Raw genomic sequence first — 19,415 nt, 5'->3', positions numbered from 1 at the left:
CCTCACACAAATCAGTGAAATGAGAAATCTACTTTGTATTTTAATGTAGGCTCTCAACTGTCTTGCTTTACTTTTAAAAGTTAGTGCTAACTTCATTTTGTAATCTTCTAATATACAAAAATACACACATTTTGCATACTAATTTGATCATGTAGCTGTTAAATTCAGTGAGTAACTTTTTATTCAGATATACACTATTTTAGGCTTTGAGTTTTAATAAAGTCAGAAATAAGGCCAATTATTTCTTCCCTTAGGAATATGTTATTTCTTCCTCAAGAAAAATAATCCATAGAGAGCCCCACATAACTCTATACTTGAGAATATTTCTTGTGTTTTATTGATAAATAAGATTTGGTAAACACTACATTCTTTATCTTGAAGTTTGTCTTGAATGGCAATATTTCATATTAACATCTCTGAGAATTGCTAAAATTAAGACTTGTTTTTTTGTTGATGATATAACCATTTTCCCCACTAAACTCTGATACAACCTATCACAGAATATTCACTGATTTTTTATTTCATTTCATATATTAATAGTAAAGCTAAATAGCTCCTTATGTGATACCAAGTTCCTATTCACTGGAAGGACTGGCATGCCAGGAGACTATGCTGAGAAATCATAAGAGGGCCACCATCTGATAGCTGGGAAACTGAAATGGAAGGTCTGATTTAAATCAGGGCATGTCTTTCAACTCTTAACCCCTCTTATGGGTCCGACTTAAAAGAAAAATTGAAAATGCCCTTTATTCAAGTGTAATGAAGATTAAGGACAAGAGAAGAAGGGGGTGACAGAAAATGAGATCGCTGGATGGCATCATTGACTCAATGGATATGAGTTTGAGCAAATTCCTGGAGATAGTGAAGGATAGGGAAGCCTGGCATGCTGCAGTCCATGGGGTCACAAAGAGTCAGACCCAGCTTAGCAATTGTAGAAATTATGCCAAGTAAGTGCCTCTCTAAACAACCATTCAGCCCAGTGAAATAGTCCATCAGGATCACTAGAATTCGATCATTTCCATGGGTTTGTTGGGTTGAAAAACTGTAGGTGGCTCCTCTGGGGCTGTTTTCTTTACAGGTGACACAATCACCTGCCTTCATAACTCTTGCACTGACCTTTCGGTCATGCTATCACAGTACTTTCTTTAGTGGAGCACCATGGAAGTAAAGATTAGCATCTAAATTAATTTTTAATTTGATTATTTTCTCTTCTCTTGGCTGCAATGTACAGATTTTAAGTGTATTATTCAGTTTTACAAATTAATGTACATATGAACAATACGCCTATGAAGATTAAAATTTCTTTCTTGCCTTGCCAAGGGGGCCCAAAGACTACCCTCCCCCCACTCCCTCACCCCCAGTTTAGTGATTGGCCAGGTGGATGCTAGGACTCAGCAGATAGTTGTGCTCATAGCAGTGATTTATTTCAGCAAAAGGTTAAAAGCAAGACCAGCAAAGGGGAAAGGGGAGCACAGTGGGGACCAGGGGAAAGCTGGTGAGAGCTTTCAAGGGTTTTCAATCAGTGGAGTCACACAAGATGTACTTCGCCCCCCCCCCCCCTCCATCCAGAGCAAGTTGTGAGGTCACATGTGGAAGGCTGTCCACCAAGGGGACTCCCTGGAGACTCAGCACCCATGGTTTTTATTGGGATTCATCACATAGACACAACCTGTCAAGCATGTATGAATATTTCAGAGAAAGAAAAAAGAAAGCAAGCAAATAGGTGTTCAGGCTTCCCTGGCGGTCCAGTAGTTAAGAATCCACCTGCCACTGCAGGGGACGCAGGTTGATCCCTGGTCCAGGAAGGTTTCACATGCTGTGACGCAACGAAGCCCGCACATCACAGCTACTGAAGCCCGCATGCATAGAGCCCGTGCTCCACAGCAAGAGAAGTCCCCGCAGTGAGAAGCCTGCTCCCCGCAACTAGAGAACGCCTCAGTGCTGCAACAAAGACCCGGCACCACCAAAAGTAAGAAATAAAAATAAATAAACTTTTAAAAGACACACACACAAAAAAAGATGCTCAGAATCAACCAATTATTTGCATGAACAGTTCAGTCCTGGGAACTATTGTTATCAGAGAGGACTGGGAACCCTCCCAAAATGCAAATCCCCAGAAGTCAGTCAAAAGTCAAACTTGCAGGCAGGGCTTGCTAAAGAGCAGAGTCTCAGGTCTGCTACGCTAGCTCTTCTTTGCACGTGTGTCCACTGTGTGCAATCCATCAAGAAGTCACAGGTCTATTTCCCACCAGAATAAATTAGTTTTGCCTAGTCTAGAAATTCATGTAAATGAAATTACATAGAATAACAAAATGTCATTTAACCATTTAATTCTCAAGCATAATCTAAAAGATTTGGGGTCTGGTTTTGTCTGTGTTTTAAATTGCAGCATTTTATATATGACGAATTGTGGTACTGGAGAAGACTCTTGAGAGTCCCTTGGACTGCAAGGAGATCAAACCAGTCAATCCTAAAGGAAATCAACCCTGAACATTCATTGGAGGGACTGATGCTGTAGCTGAAGCTCCAAAACTTTGGCTGACTGGTGCGAAGAACTGTCATTGGCAAAGACCCTGATGCTGGGAAAGATTGAAGGTGGGAGGAGAAGGGGATGACAGAGGGTGAGATGGTTGGATGGCATCACCAACTCTATGGACATAAGCTTGAGCAAGCACCAGGAGTTGGTGATGAACAGGGAAGCCTGGCGTGCTGCTGTCCATGGGATCATAAAGAGTCAGACATGACTCAGCCACTGAACACAACACACGCATCTCAGAAAACAGGGCCCTCCGCAGATTTTGGCTCACCATTACATAGCTTGGCCAACTGAAAGGAAAACAAAGTCTCCAGTCAAGAGCCCATTGAAAATGTCTCTTAGTCCATTCAAGCCACTGTAACCAAAGGTCACAGACTGGGAGACTTATTAACAACAGAAATTGATTTCTTACAGTTCTGGAGGCTGAAAGTCCAAGATCAAGGGGCCAGGGGGGGTCACATTCTTCAGGGTTTCTGGCCTCTGCTTGGGTCCTCACTTGGTGCAAGTGGCCACAGAGCTCTGTGGAATCTCTCTTATAAGAGCATCAATCCCATCCATGAGAGCTCTGCTCTCAGGACTAATCCTGTCCCAGAGCTTCCCCCAACCCAAACCATCATCTTGGAGGGTTAGGATTTAAACACGGGAATTTGGAGGAGACACAGACATTCAGGTCACAGGACCAGGGAAGATTTCTGACTGGCCTGGGTTGAGTGACGGCTCACTTCCCACCAAGGCCTGGTTCAGCCAGCATGTAGAGCTTGAGCAGAGGTTACCAGGGAGAAGCAGATTTCAGAAAGACCAGGATCCAGCCGCTAGGAGAGAGGACGCTGAGGGACACCACCATCCCACTGTGACAACAGGATGCTAACATCTTTTAAAATTTATTTATTTTTTATTGAAGGATAATTTCTTTACAGAATTTTGCTGTTTTCTGTCAAACTTCAACATGAATCAGCGATAGGTATACATATATCCCCTCCCTTTTGAAACTCCCTCCCATCTCCCTCCTCATTCCACAATTCCTTAAAAAACTAGGAATAAAACCACCATATGACCCAGCAATCCCACTCCTAGGCATATACCCTGAGGAAACCAAAGCTGAAAGAGACACATGTATCCCGTTGTTCATTGCAGCACTACTTATAATAGCTAGAACACGGAAGCAACCTAGATGTCCATCGGGAGATGAATGGATAAGGAAGTTGTGGTATATATACAGAATGGAATATGACTCATTCATAAAAAGAAAGGCATTTGAGTCCGTTCTAATGAGGTGGATGAACCTAGAAGCTATTATACAGAGTGAAGTGAGTCAGAAAGAGAAAGATAAATGCCATATTCTAACACATATATACAGAATCTAGAAAAATGGTACTGAAGAAATTATTCACAGGGCAACAGTGGAGAAACAGACATAGAGAATAGACTTATGGACATGGGGAGAGGGGAGGAGAGGGTGAGATGTGTGGAAAGAGTAACATGGAGACTTACATTATCATATGTAAAATAGATAGCCAAAGGGAATTTGCTATGTAGCTCAGGATGTTAATATTTTTTCAAATTTGCTTGAAATATGATTACTTTTCAGTGCTGTGCTAGCTTCTGCTTTACAACAATGTGAATCAGCCATAATGGTACATATATCTCTTTCTTCTTGAGCCTCCCGGCCACCCCGCATCTTCATCCCCACTCTAGGTCATCACGGAGCACCGACCTGAGCTCCCTGTGCTATTCATGGCTTCTCACTAGCTGTCTGTATAGACATGATAGTGTATATGTGTCAATGCTACACTCCCAATTCGTCCCACCCTCCTTTTCCCCTCCTGGGTCGACAAGTCCATTCTCTATGTCTGTGTCTCCATTCACATTTTAAGATGTCTATGAATTTTCAACTTCAAACCAAAGAATTTTTAATGTATTCAACAACGTTGTCACTCTGCTGAGCACCAGGGACAATTTACAAAAAATAAAAATAAAAAATAGTAGGAGGAAGACTGCGTGTGTCCTTGGGCTCAGTTGTGTCCAAATCTTTGCAGCTTCAAGGACTGCAGCCCGCCAGGCTCCTCTGTCCAGGATATTTCCCAGGCAAGAATACTAGAGTGGGTAGCCATTTTCTTCTCCAGGGATCTTCCTGATCTAGGGATCAAAGCAACCGTGTCTTATGTATCCTGCATTGGCAGATGGGTTCTTTACCACTAGCGCCACCTGGGAAGCCCACACAATCTGGGACAGACAACTCTAGAGGAAAGGCAGTTGCAGCCAGCCAGGTGAGCATTCAGTGGATCCTGTAAAGTGGACACAAGGCATTCCGCTGGAGACAATTACATCTTTCACGTTAGAATCACAAATATTCTCCGCATGGCATCTCCGCCTTCTTTAATTTCTAGATAAGGAAATTTATCTCACAATTATTCATCAGAAAGTTAAATGTCAGGGTTCAATACCAGTCCAGCCATCACTCTGCCTTTCCAGGAAGGCAAGAGACTGAATAGAAAGTTCTCTGTAATCAAAACAGAAAGTAGACTTCATAAGATATTTTACAATTTTTTTTAAAATTATGGTCCTATTAGTGATATTTATTCTATTTGAGCTGCATCATGATTAGAAGATGGCATGTTGAGTGAATCTTTTCCCAAACTGACTTATATATATTTCCATTCTTATCAAAATTCCAGCAAAATATACATACATTTTGAAAATACTTACAAGCTTGTTCTGAATTTTATTTTGAAAGGCAGATATAGTAGAAGAGCCTAAACAAGTTAGAAAAAAACTTCTCCTTGATTTCAAAGCTTTCTTAAAAGGCACAATAATAAACAGGGTATGCTAATGAGGAAAAGATACACATATCGCTCAGTGTTGCAAAGTAGTGTGTCCAGAAACAGACCCACACATTGATTTTTGGCCAAGACCAAAATCAAAAAGCAATTCAATGGAAAAAGAATAGTGTTCTCAAAAAAAAAAAAAAATGGTGCTGACACAAATATCCATATGACCAGAAAAATGAACATTGATCCTTACCTCATACCTTATACAAAAATCAACAGAAACCATTTTGCAGATATATGTAAAACATAAAACTTTTGAAATAAGCACAGAGGACATCTACTGTAGGTAGGCGAAGATTTCTTAGCTTTATAAAAACCACAATCCATACATGTAAAAATGTTACTTTCTTTTAGAACGATGAGACTGTAAAGAAAATGTACAGACAAGACAGCCACAGACTAAAGAAAATATTAGCAAATCACATATCTGGCAAAGCACTTGTACCAAGAATATTTAAAGATCTCTCGGAATTCAATGATCAGAAAGCAATTAGTTGGGAGATTGGGATTGCCATACATACAGCCCTATGTATAAAACTAGTAACGAGTGAGAACCTTCTGTGCAGCTCAGGGAGCTCTGCTCAGAGCTTTGCAGGGACCCAAATGGGACGAAAATCCAGAAAAGGGGATCATGGAAACACATATAGCTGATTCACTTTCTGTACACCTAAAGCTAACACAACGTTGTCAAACAATCATGCGTGAATGAATGCCCAGTCACTTCAGTCGTGTCCGACTCTTTGTGACCCCATGGACTGTAGCCCGCCAGACTCCTCTGTCCATGGGATTCTCCAGGCAAGAACACTGGAGTGGGTTGCTATGCCCTTCTCCAGGGGACCTTCCAGATGCAGGGATCAAACCTGCTTCTAGGTGGGTCTCCTGCACGACAGGCGAAATCTTTACCTCTGAGCTACCAGGGAAGCCCAAAGCAACCATATCACATAGTAAAAAAAGAAAACATTGTCTAATAAAAAATGAGTAAAAATACACCAAATGCATTCAAATTCATTAGTTACCAAAGAAATTCTAATTAAAACCACGATGTTATGCCAAAATATATCTAGTGGAATGTCTGAGAAGAGCACCAGAGAAGTTTTTGGTGTAACAGAAATGTCCTACATCTTGGTTATAGAGTGCTTTCATGACTCAAAATTCTGTCACAGCACAAACATTAAACTTTAAAAGGCTGAATTTGACTGTGTCTCAACTGTACCTTGATTTTCTAAAAAAAGGAAAAGAAAACATCACTGACAAGACAGTCTTCATACACAGATGAAATTGTAAAGCAAGCCTTTTATTTGGCTTTTTGAATATGTTCTCTAATTATATGCCAGAAATTATAGCTGTTAAATAAATCGGCTAGCCACAGTAAAGTTATCACAAAAATTATCTTAGTTTTGTCTATGGATGGACAGATGATTGATGGATAGATATGATGTAGTTATGGAGACATTTATTAATCTTCAACATATTTTGTAAGCCTTTTAAAAGGCTGAATGTTAAGTAATTACTAACAAGTTATAGTCATTTAAACTAGCTTATGTAACAGAAACTATAATAGAAATGTAACAACTAATTTGAAGCAAAACCAAATGAGCTAAATCCAATGCTGTTTCCTTGACACATCTAAAGGAAATGAGTGATATCTCAATATTTTCTAACTAAAGAAGTATTGAATTTTTAAAAAGATGCTTTGGCATGTCATGAAAAGTCTCTGTATTAAATGCAATAATTCCTACAAGTGACTTATGACCTCCATTTATCACCCTTGCAAATTATATGTGTGTGTGTGTGTGTGTGTGTATATACACACACACATAAGTATATTTCATGTTGTTTATTCTTTTGCTGCTTCTACTTTTAAAAAAATCATTTAATTTGTAGTTTACATTTGATAGACAGTTTACAGAAAAGTGCAATGAATCGTAGAAAGTTTTACCAAGATCGATAATTATAATTAGTAATGGAGCCAGGCAGTCTGAATCCAGAGTTGTCCCTCTTAAAGAATACAGCTCATTGCTAAGGAAAACTCACTGTGAATTTTGTTGTAGATACACTTATACAGTTGTGTGTGAATGTGGTTTGATATTTGATCCCCTGGGGCTAGATCTTAAGGCAAATATATATCCAGTCACACTCATTAAGGATATGTTGGGGACAGGTCATGAGAAAGTATTCCAGGAAAGGTTACCAAGTGGTCCAAAAGGGTGGAGGAGACCATTCAAAAATCAGCAGACATCTCCAAGAGCCAGGCCTGTGGGAAAGCAATCAGTCTTGAAGTCTGACTGGAAACAAAACAAAAGCCCAGAACCAGATGGCTTCACAGCTGAATTCTACCAAAAATTCAGAGAAGAGCTAACACCTATCTTACTCAAACTATTCCAGAAAATTGCAGAAGAAGGTAAACTTCCAAACTCATTCTATGAGGCCACCATCACCCTAATTCCAAAACCAGACAAAGATGCCACAAAAAAAGAAAACTACAGGCCAATATCACTGATGAACATAGATGCAAAAATCCTTAACAAAATTCTAGCAAACAGAATCCAACAACATATTAAAAAAATCATACACCATGACCAAGTGGGCTTTATCCCAGGAATGCAAGGATTCTTTAATATCCGCAAATCGATCAACGTAATACACCACATTAACAAATTGAAAGATAAAAACCATATGATTATCTCAATAGATGCAGAGAAAGCCTTTGACAAAATTCAACACTCATTTATGATTAAAACTCTCCAGAAAGCAAGAATAGAGGGAACATACCTCAACATAATAAAAACTATATATGACAAACCCACAGCAAGCATCACCCTCAATGGTGAAAAATTGAAAGCATTTCCCCTGAAATCAGGAACAAGACAAGGGTGCCCACTCTCACCACTACTATTCAACATAGTGTTGGAAGTTTTGGCCACAGCAGTCAGAGCAGAAAAAGAAGTAAAAGGAATCCAGATAGGAAAAGAAGAAGTGAAACTCTCGCTGTTTGCAGATGACATGATCCTCTACATAGAAAACCCTAAAGACTCTACCAGAAAATTACTAGAGCTAATCAATGAATATAGTAAAGTTGCAGGATATAAAATTAACACACAGAAATCCCTTGCATTCCTATATACTAACAATGAAAAAACAGAAAGAGAAATTAAGGAAACAATACCATTCACCATTGCAACAAAAAGAATAAAATACTTAGGAGTATATCTACCTAAAGAAACAAAAGACCTGTACATAGAAAACTATAAAACACTGATGAAAGAAATCAAAGAGAACACAAACAGATGGAGAAACATACCGTGTTCATGGATTGGAAGAATCAATATTGTCAAAATGGCTATTCTACCCAAAGCAATCTATAGATTCAATGCAATCCCTATCAAGCTACCAACGGTATTTTTCACAGAACTAGAACAAATAATTTCACAATTTGTGTGGAAATACAAACAACCTCGAATAGCCAAAGTAATCTTGAGAAAGAAGAATGGAACTGGAGGAATCAACCTGCCTGACTTCAGACTCTACTACAAAGCCACAGTCATCAAGACAGTATGATACTGGCACAAAGACAGAAATATAGATCAATGGAACAGAATAGAAAGTCCAGAGATAAATTCATGAACCTATGGACACCTTATCTTCGACAAAGGAGGCAAGGATATACAATGGAAAAAAGACAACCTCTTTAACAAGTGGTGCTGGGAAAACTGGTCAACCACTTGTAAAAGAATGAAACTAGAACACTTTCTAACACCATACACAAAAATAAACTCAAAATGGATTAAAGATCTAAATGTAAGACCAGAAACTATCAAACTCCTAGAGGAGAACATAGGCAAAACACTCTCCGACATAAATCTCAGCGGGGTCCTCTATGACCCACCTCCCAGAATATTGGAAATAAAAGCAAAACTAAACAAATGGGACCTAATGAAACTTAAAAGCTTCTGCACTACAAAGGAAACTATAAGTAAGGTGAAAAGACAGCCCACAGATTGGGAGAAAATAATAGCAAATGAAGAAACAGACAAAGGATTAATCTCAAAAATATACAAGCAACTCCTGAAGCTCAATTCCAGAAAAATAAATGACCCAATCAAAAAATGGGCCAAAGAACAAACAGACATTTCTCCAAAGAAGACATACAGATGGCTAACAAACACACGAAAAGATGCTCAACATCACTCATCATCAGAGAAATGCAAATCAAAACCACAATGAGGTACCATTACACGCCAGTCAGGATGGCTGCTATCCAAAAGTCTACAAGCAATAAATGCTGGAGAGGGTGTGGAGAAAAGGGAACCCTCTTACACTGTTGGTGGGAATGCAAACTAGTACAACCACTATGGAAAACAGTGTGGAGATTTCTTTAAAAACTGGAAATAGAACTGCCATATGACCCAGCAATACCACTTCTGGGCATACACACTGAGGAAACCAGATCTGAAAGAGACACGTGCACCCCAATGTTCATCGCAGCACTGTTTATAATAGCCAGGACATGGGAGCAGCCTAGATGCCCATCAGCAGATGAATGGATAAGGAAGCTGTGGTACATATACACCATGAAATATTACTCAGCCGTTAAAAAGAATTCATTTGAATCAGTTTTAATGAGATGGATGAAACTGGAGCCCATTATACAGAGTGAAGTAAGCCAGAAAGATAAAGAACGTTACAGCATACTAACACATATATATGGAATTTAGAAAGATGGTAACGATAACCCTATATGCAAAACAGAAAAAGAGACACAGAAGTACAGAACAGACTTTTAAACTCTGTGGGAGAAGGTGAGGGTGGGATGTTTCAAAAGAATAGCATGTATATTATCTATGGTGAAACAGATCACTAGCTCAGGTGAGACGCATGAGACGAGTGCTCAGGCCTGGTGCACTGGGAAGACCCAGAGGAATTGGGTGGAGAGGGAGGTGGGAGGGGGGATCGGGATGGGGAATACGTGTAACTCTATGGCTGATTCGTGTCAATGTATGACAAAACCCACTGAAATGTTGTGAAGTAATTGGCCTCCAACTAATAAAATAAAATTAAAAAAAAAAAAAGAAGAAGAAGACTAGTTGCATGAGTCAAGCAAAACTCTGCAAAGGGAGAAATCAAACTGGGCCTGGTGATCTTGAGCTCATCTAATTCTAATTAGCTAAGGGGTAGAGCATAACATGGCACATATATATTATTTGTATATGTTTTTGTCATTGTTTAGCCGCTCAGTCGTGTCTGACTCTTCAGCGACCCCATGGACTGTAGCCTGCCAGGCTCCTCTCTGTCCATGGGATTTCCCAGCAAGAATACTGGAGGGGGTTGCCATTTCCTTCTCCAGGGGATCTTTCCTTATTTATATATACATACATAATAATATGAAGAATCACTTTTATCACATCTACTATTATGACTATTTCACATTGAGTGAAATAATGCTGATATTCTTAACACTAATTAGTGATTAAGGAACTGAGGCTTCCTTGTCTGCCAAGGTTATCCATTCCAGAAGCAGAGATCAAACTTGGTTCTTTGAACTTCAAATGAAGTGTTCTTTCCCCTGTTCCAAATTGCTTCTTGTTTAATAAATCCTGGAAATACAGACAGTTAATCCTTAACATAGAATTAATTCATTATTGAGGTGTCTCTGCTGCCACATTTCATTAACTCTGTGTATGAGAGGCACAGAGTGGTAAAATCTTAGAGTGCTGATTCTTTTCAATTTTAACATAGCTAGTGCTTTTTGGGACCTTATATGGATGGCCTGCAGGAGTCAATAGCTTGGAGTGAAGGGTTAACATTTTGATGAAACTAAAACAGTTTGGACAATCCAAAGTCTAAGATGCATGCATACTCAGTCACTCAGTCATATCTGACTCTTTGCAACCCCATAGACTGTAGCCGGCCAGGCTCCTCTGTCCATGGGATGTTCCAGTAAGAATAGTGGAGTGAGTTGCTATTTCTTCTTCCAGGAGATCTTCCCAATCCAGAAATGGAACCCGCTTCTCCTACATTGGCAGCCAACTTGTTTACCACTGAGCCACCTGGGAAGCCCAAAGTCTAACATGGCTGCTTTTATTTTTTCTTTGCTGGGAAATCCAGTGTTACCTCAAATAGTTCATCTCTCAGTTACATATATGTATGAATTTATAATTAATCAAGGGTATTAAATTAAAAATATATATTTATATATGAGTTACATATATGTGACAGATACTATATTCCTAGTCCTGCTCACCAAATCTGCTCAACTCCAGCCTTCAACATCTTGTCAAATGGAAGTGATTAGGTTATTCCCAATGCCTGATTTCTTAACATCCAAAACATCACACTGCTCTGCCTTCAGAACATATCCTCCTCTGATCACTTCTCACGCCTTGGCAGGCTAGTCCAGTCTGAGCCAAGGCCCATCATCTCTCACACGGCACCCTCTAGAAACCTTCTTGTTCCCCTTTTCTCTACTCTTCACTCACTACAGTCCTCTCTCTACTGTCCATGGTGTGTCTCTTCAGTCATGTGGAATCCTATGGACTCTAGTCTGCCAGGCCCCCCTCTCCATGGGATTCTCCAGGCAAGAATACTGGAGTGGGCCGCCATTGCCCTCCTCCAGGGGATCTTCCCAACCCAGGGATCGAACCCTTGTCTTTTACATCTCCCACATTGGCAGGTGGGTTCTTTACTACTAGTGCCACCTAAGAAGCCACAACCACAAAAGGAAATGTTCTAAATTGTAAAACGTTTTACATATTTAATCTGATTGCTTGCAACTGTTGAATGGTCTTCCATTATAGGCAACATCATATTTGAAATAAAATCCAAACACATACTCCTGGCCAATAAAGGCCCACATCTCTACCCTGCTGATCTCTCACTTCTATTTTCTATTACTGTTGACCTTTCTTAAAATACATCAATGGGGCACACCCTTCTTCATCTCAAGGCCTTGACATTTGCTGCAAACTCTGTAATTCACCCTTTCCCCAGCATCTCACCAGGGCTGGAAATTTCCCCATCCTTTAAATCTGCTCAAATCTTCTCTTTACAGAGAGATTATCCATAAATAACTTCCGGGGGGGGGGGGAGGGAAACGCTCTCCCAGTTTCTAGCAGATCACTACCCAGCTGTGTGTGTCAGTTACTCAGTTGTGTCCTACTCTTCTTGACCCCATGGACTGTAACCCTCCAGGCTCCTCTGTACATGGGATTCCAGGCAAGAATACTGGAGTGGGCTGCCATGACCTTCTCCAAGGAATCTTCCCAACCCAGGGATCAAACTCGGGTCTCCTGCATTGCAGGCAGATTCTTTACCATCTGAGCCACCAGGGAAGCCCAAAATTTCTAATAACTTCACAGGGCTTCAACAAAGCTCAGCCTTAGGAAATTCTTTGTAACAAGTCAAGCATTACATATATCAGCTTGTTGTGTGTGTGCTAAGTCACTCAACCATGTCTGACTTTTTGTGACTCTGTGGATGGTAGCCCACCAGGTTCCACTGTCCATGGGATTCTCCAGGCAAGAATATTGGAGTGGGTCGCTGTGCCCTCCCCCAAGGTATCTTCCTGACCCAGAGTTCGATCCCGAGTCTCTCATGTATCCTGCATTGGCAGGTAGGTTCTTTACCAGTAGAGCCACCCAGTTACCCTGCTTCATTTTCCTATGTCAGTTATCATGGCCTGATATTGCATACATTTTGCATTTATTTACTGTGTGACCTCTAGAGATTAGGCTTCAAGAGGGCAGCAACTCATCTGTCCTGCTCCTTTTGAAATACCCAGTGCCTTGGACAACCACTAGTTTCCCTGAAGGGTTTACACTGGATGTCTGTACTAGCCGCTCCATCCTCTCTTCAGGCAATAGCACATCCCCCCGGCAACCATGAATGTTAGCTGATAATACCTGCCTTCTTGGAGGACTTCCATCACTCTCCCATAAGAGGCTACATACTCCTTAGCACATGTGGGACTTGGCCAAGGATGAGGACAGAGATGAGGACAGACCCAGAGGACAGAGATCTGCCGGCCATGCACCAACCAACAGGGATGATTGGTTGCATCATTGGTTGCAGATTCAGTGCAGTTTGTGCTCCAGAGTTTCTCCGTGGGGTTAGAATCAAACCAGGGTCTAGCTGAGTCTCCAGACCTCATTCTTGCCTAGCTTCCTCTGTACCATGCTACTCTCTTGCCCTTATGCCCTCTCTGAGGATATGCCTTCAATAAATCACTTAAAATTGAATCAGCATCTCAAGCTCTGCTTCTAAGGAAGCTGAGCAGAAACAACATTCAGTAAATTTCTTATGAGTGAAAGATGACTGCCCAGCAAGCCCATTTAATAGGGCAGCGGTCTTTGTGAGCCAAGATTAATCCCCAGGAACCAGACGATTTGAATATGGAAGTCTTTTTTATATTGGTGTAGCTCAACTTTTCTGAAAGTCTCAAAACACAACAGCTATTTTTTTTTTAATGGAGAAAAGAAAGAAGAAATAAAAAAGAAATAGATGTCCTAGTCAAATATTCTTGAGAAACATTATATAATTTAATCCTCCCACAAAAATTATTAGGGATTAATACTGACATATTAAAAGACTTGAAAAAATTAAACCCCTATAAAACATACACTTTACTGACTTTAGCAATAAAGGTCCTATAGTCAAAGCTATGGTTTTTCCAGTAGTCAGGTATGGATGTGAGAGTTAGACCGTAAGGAAAGCTGAGTGTCCAAGAATTGGTGCTTTTGAACTGTGATGTTGGAGGAGACTCTTGAGAGTCCCTTGCACAGCAAGGAGATCAAACCAGTCAATCTTAAAGGAAATCAATCCTGAATAGTCATTGGAAGGACTGATGCAGAAGCTGAAGCTCCAATATTTTGGCCACCTGATGCGAAGAGCTGACTCATTGGAAAAGACCCTGATGCTGGGAAGGAATGAAGGCAGGAGAAGGGGATGACAGAGGATGAGATGGTTGGGTGACATCACCGACTCAATGGACATGAGCTTGAGCAAGCTCCGGAAGTTGGTGATGGACAGGGAAACCTGGCGTGCTGCAGTCCACGGAGTCACAAAGAGTTGGACACGACTGAGTGACTGAACTGAACTGAAAACATGCACACGGTAGTCCTGGAACCCTCTGCTATAGCAGATGGTGAGAGGAATTAGTTGCAGATGGAACTAAGGTTGCTAATCAGCTGATCATATGATAAGGAGAGTAACAGAGATTATCCACATGGACTCAATGTAATCATAAGGTCCTTGAAAGTCAAAGAGAATGGGAGATGAATTCAAAGTCAGAAGATGATTTTCTGCCTGCTACTCTTGGCTTTGAAGGTGGAGGAAGAGGCCAAGAGCCCTGGAATGACAATGGCCTCTAGAAACTTGAAAAAGCAATGGGTGGATTCTCCCCTAGAGCCTTCGGAATGAACGCGGACCTGCTGATGCTTTGACTTCAGACCAGTGAGACCCACGCTGCCTTTTGACCTCCAGAGACATAACATAATAAATTGGTGTTGCTTAAAACCACTTTTGCAGCATCTGTTATGGCAGCAATGTGAAACTAATAGATACAGTAAATAAATTGACTTTTGCTGTTTTTGTTCAGTCGCTAAGTTGACTCTTTGCAATCCCATGGACTGTAGCTTGCCAGACCCTCTGTCCATGGAATTTCCCAGGCAAGAATACTGGAGTGGGTTACCATTTCCTTTTCCAGAAGGTCATCTCAACCCAGGGGTCGAACCCGAGTCTCCTGCATTGCAGGCAGTTTCTTTACCATTGAGCCACCTGGGAAGCCCCACACAAGCGTATTTACTTTTGTTGATTTTAACATTAATCAAATATAGTGGGAAAAGAACCATATCTCCTTTAAATGCCTATCAACATTTTTGTTAAGCTTAACTATCATTATTATTAAAGAAACAGCACAGCAGAGCAACCAACATTATTATTGTATCTAAATTCAACTTGATTTTCTGAAAAGTGGAAAGCCTTTTTTATTATTATATAATGCCTCTATTTCTGTAAACTGTTTACAAATTAATAACAGGAAAAAAACATGATTAAATATTTAAAGGCACAAGGCACAATCTTGGTTTGGTAAATAATGAAAATAGACTTCTTGTATAATTTTTTAAGCATATGTATTTGAATTCACGCCTTTAAAAATTAGTATTTATACAAAAGCAATAAAAAATAATTTTTCTCACCATATAAAACACAAGGAGGACCTCTAAACAAGTATAACAATGCTATTAGCTTTTGAAGACTTAAAACATGAAAAAAAAGCCTCAGTAGCATCTCCCAAAACATTTACTACTTGGCCACCACACACACACACACAAAAAATCTCAATAAATGATGAATAAAGTCAGTTTATCCTCTGTGTCCTGTGTGTTTCCCATTACAGAAATTCATTACTTCTATCCTCTAGCCTGTAAAATATGCACACACAAAAATTGTCCTTGATCTTCAAATTACCTCCCTTTTTCTACCACTACTGGCATTCTTTTTATTTTATTTTTTAATTTATTTTTGGCTGTGTTGGGTTTTTGTTACTGTGCATGGGCTTTCCCTAGTTAGGCTCAGCGGGGGATACCGTCTTTTTGCTGGGCATGCGATCTAGGGTGCGGGAGTCCAGCAGATGCAGCACAGGCTTAGTTGCCCAGCAGCATGCCGAACCTTCCTGACCAGGGATTGAACCCATGTCCTCTCAGTTGGCAGGCAGATTCCTAATCATTGAACCATGAGGGATGTCCATCACTGACATTTTTGACAAGGCATTGTAAGATCATTAGCCACCTTTCATGCACTGTTATCCAGTTTTTATTGTTATCTGGTTTTTATTGTTATCTGATTTTACCCTCCTCATGTAGCACCAGGGATTCGGGCTTCATATTAATAGGTATCCATGTAGCATTTGATGTGCATTAACATAGCTTCTGGTGAAGTTGAGAGAAGCATTCTGGTCTAGATCATTATGTGTATCTAGTAGTCTTGGGTGGTGTGAATCAGTGTGCAGGCTAGCATGTTCAAGAGGGCAGGTCCAGAGTGGCAGAGTTGCCTTAGAACTGAACATCACTCTAATTGACTCTATATCTGGAGATTCAAAGATGTGTCTATGGGGGAGGCCACTTGGGGAGGTCCTCCAACCCACAGCCCTGGGCCTTCTACAGAAGGGATCAAACATCAACCACCATAGAGAGCTCTCCAACATGCCCACATCCCCAGCCTCCTTCAGACCACACCCCAAGAGACCCCAAGGAAGAGCTTCCTTTATTATTAGTCAATCTGGAGGAACATGTGCCTAGATGTGCAGCTATGTCTGGCTCTTTTGCAACCCCATGCATTGTAACCCACCAGGCTCCTCTGTCCATAGGATTTCCCAGGCAAGAATACTGGAGTGGGTAGCCAGTTCTTTCTCCAGGAGAACCTCCCAACCCAGGGATTGAACCCAAGCCTCCTGCATTTCCTGCATTGGCAGGCAGATTCTTTATCCCTAGTGCCGCCTGGGAACCCCAGAGGAACATGAGTGATCATAAAAAAGCTAAGTTTAAGCAGCTATGTTTTGGTCAGGGCTTCTCTGTTGGCTTAGACTGTAAAGAATTTGCCTGCAATGTGGGAGACCTGGCTTTGATCCCTGGGTGGGGAAGATTCCTTGAAGAAGGGAATACCAACCCACTCCAATTTTCTTGCCTGGAGAATTCCATGGACAAAGAAGCTTGGCTGACTACAGTCCATGGGATTTAGAAGAATCGCAAACGACTGAGCAACTAACACACACACAGTTTTGAACATGTTATTAAATAGCAGAAGATAATCAGAACAAGTTCCCATGTTGCATTTAAGCACCGTTTTTTGTCCTTATTGTTATTCTTCTACCTGACTCCTTCTTTCATCCTATTAGACAATAAATACTTGTATGACTTTCCTAGGGGGTAAAAAAGAATGTCTCTGGACAGGTTTTTAATCTTGGTTTGTTTTCTGGCAAAGAATTATACATAGGGAATTACACCTCTTATATAATTAATGTTTAAAAATTATTTTATTAAATGATGGAATTCTATAGTGAGCACTTTCTTTATTTTGCAGCTGAGCTTAATTCAGTATGTCTGTAGCTCTCAGATCATGCTGGACAGTTGCATTGTGAAATGCATAATACATTTCCTAGTTCTTTATAAAGCTCAGTAACACTGTTATTGCTGTTTAGTTGCCAAGCAGTGTCTGACTCTTTGTGACCCCATGGACTGCAGCATGCCAGCATTCCTGTCCGTCACCATCTCCCAGAATTTGCCCAAGTTCATGTCCATTGAATCAGTGATGCCATCCAACATATATTCTTATGCAATTTGATCCTTAAAACGAAACCAGTTGCTTAGGTACTCACAGAGATTATTCAATTTATTAACTAGTGAATTAAATAAAAAGGAGTATTAATTAAAAAACAGAATTACTAGAGTTTGATAAAATCTACTCATCTCTGGGTTTTGTAAGTGTATGCCGTCTCAATCAATATGAATTTGCACACTACCCCAATTAGTGCACATGTATACTTGCCCAATTTTTAAAAATTTAAAGTGAAAGTGCATCTTTATTCTACATATTATTCTTTTAATCAATGTTTCTTTCTGAAATAGTAAAACACTAACTTGCATGAAATTTATATTTTAGAAAACTTTAAACATACTTCCAATTTCATGAGAAAAGCTAAATGCTCAAAGGCATCAAAAGTATTGATGTTATATAATGGATGATCTTCGAAAAGACTAAAGCACAGCCAGGCATGTAATTTGAAGCATCCTTGCTCAAAATTAAAAGCCACATCTTTGGCATGTTGTACCTTTTTCACAGTGACATTTTCAAAACAAGTTGCAAAGCTAAAATGTCCAAGCATTTACTCTATTACTAAGGGTCTTATTACTTCTTTTTAAATCTGAGTTCATATTTTTCAAATAAGCAAGTCTTCTTAGTGTAAAATAATTAATATTGATTATAAACATCACTGACTACCTGCATTTTATGACCAGGAAAAAAATCAGATTCTATTTTAACATGGAAAAGTTATAACTTTTATGGACATTCTAAATTTATAAATGGACATACAAAATCAGCTGTTTTTTAAATTTACTGAAATATATAAATTTGAACAATGAGTTCATTCTTTATGATTTGACTAATAAGACACATTTCTGTAAGTAACTGAGTGAAAATGTGAGACATCTAAGAGAATAGAGGGATTTAATAATAATGAGGTTGTATTTTTTTCCTAATTTACATTTACAGTTCCTTACTTACATCTTACTACTTTTGTAGATAACAGCTACTTGATTAGACATCCTTAAAACTGGCAGCATTATTTATAAAAAAACATTATTAATATAACTTTTATTCCAAAAAAAATTTTAGAAAGGAGATGGCAAATCAAAAGAAATATTTAAACCACACCAAAAGAAAATGAGATTCCAAGCATAAATTGGAAAATATAAAGTTTATACTCTAAAAGCTCCTGAAGACAACATAAGAGAGGGTTTTTTGGGCAAGTTTCTGAACTACGCAATTGTATTCCTGCTGAGCAGGAGGTAAATTGACCTAAATTTTATAGGCTCTCCATTTCTGTGTAGGAGAGAATGGCTTGGGAAAATAAAGTTGGAGAATTGTCGTTCAATTGCTTGGGGTGCCTGGCTTCAATTTGTAGATTTGATTTATTAATATTGATTTTTGTACCAACTTCACAAAACCACATTTATTTTCCGCTCAAAATAAAGTATCCTTTTTTTGGTGGGGAGGGCTTTGTATTTTTGCCTTAAGTTTTGCTCATGAACCACTATCAAGAGAATATTGAGCTAATATTTTATGAAATCTACCCTTTGAGGCCCTAGAAAGAAGAAAATGAAAGGAAAGAGTAATTTCCTATCAAGATGCAGGAATTCTAGTGAGGCAGGCATACATAATAACATGCATAATGGCTTCTAAGTAGAACTAAGGGCCGGGAAACTTGCTGGGGTTGCAGAAAGGATGGATTTTCATTCTGATGGTTGGGATCAGTACAGACTTAATGGGAAAGGTAC

The sequence above is a fragment of the Muntiacus reevesi genome, chromosome 14 (genome assembly GCF_963930625.1).
Source record: "Muntiacus reevesi chromosome 14, mMunRee1.1, whole genome shotgun sequence".
Lineage (NCBI taxonomy): Eukaryota > Metazoa > Chordata > Mammalia > Artiodactyla > Cervidae > Muntiacus > Muntiacus reevesi.
Note: the sequence above shows the minus strand (reverse complement) of the source record.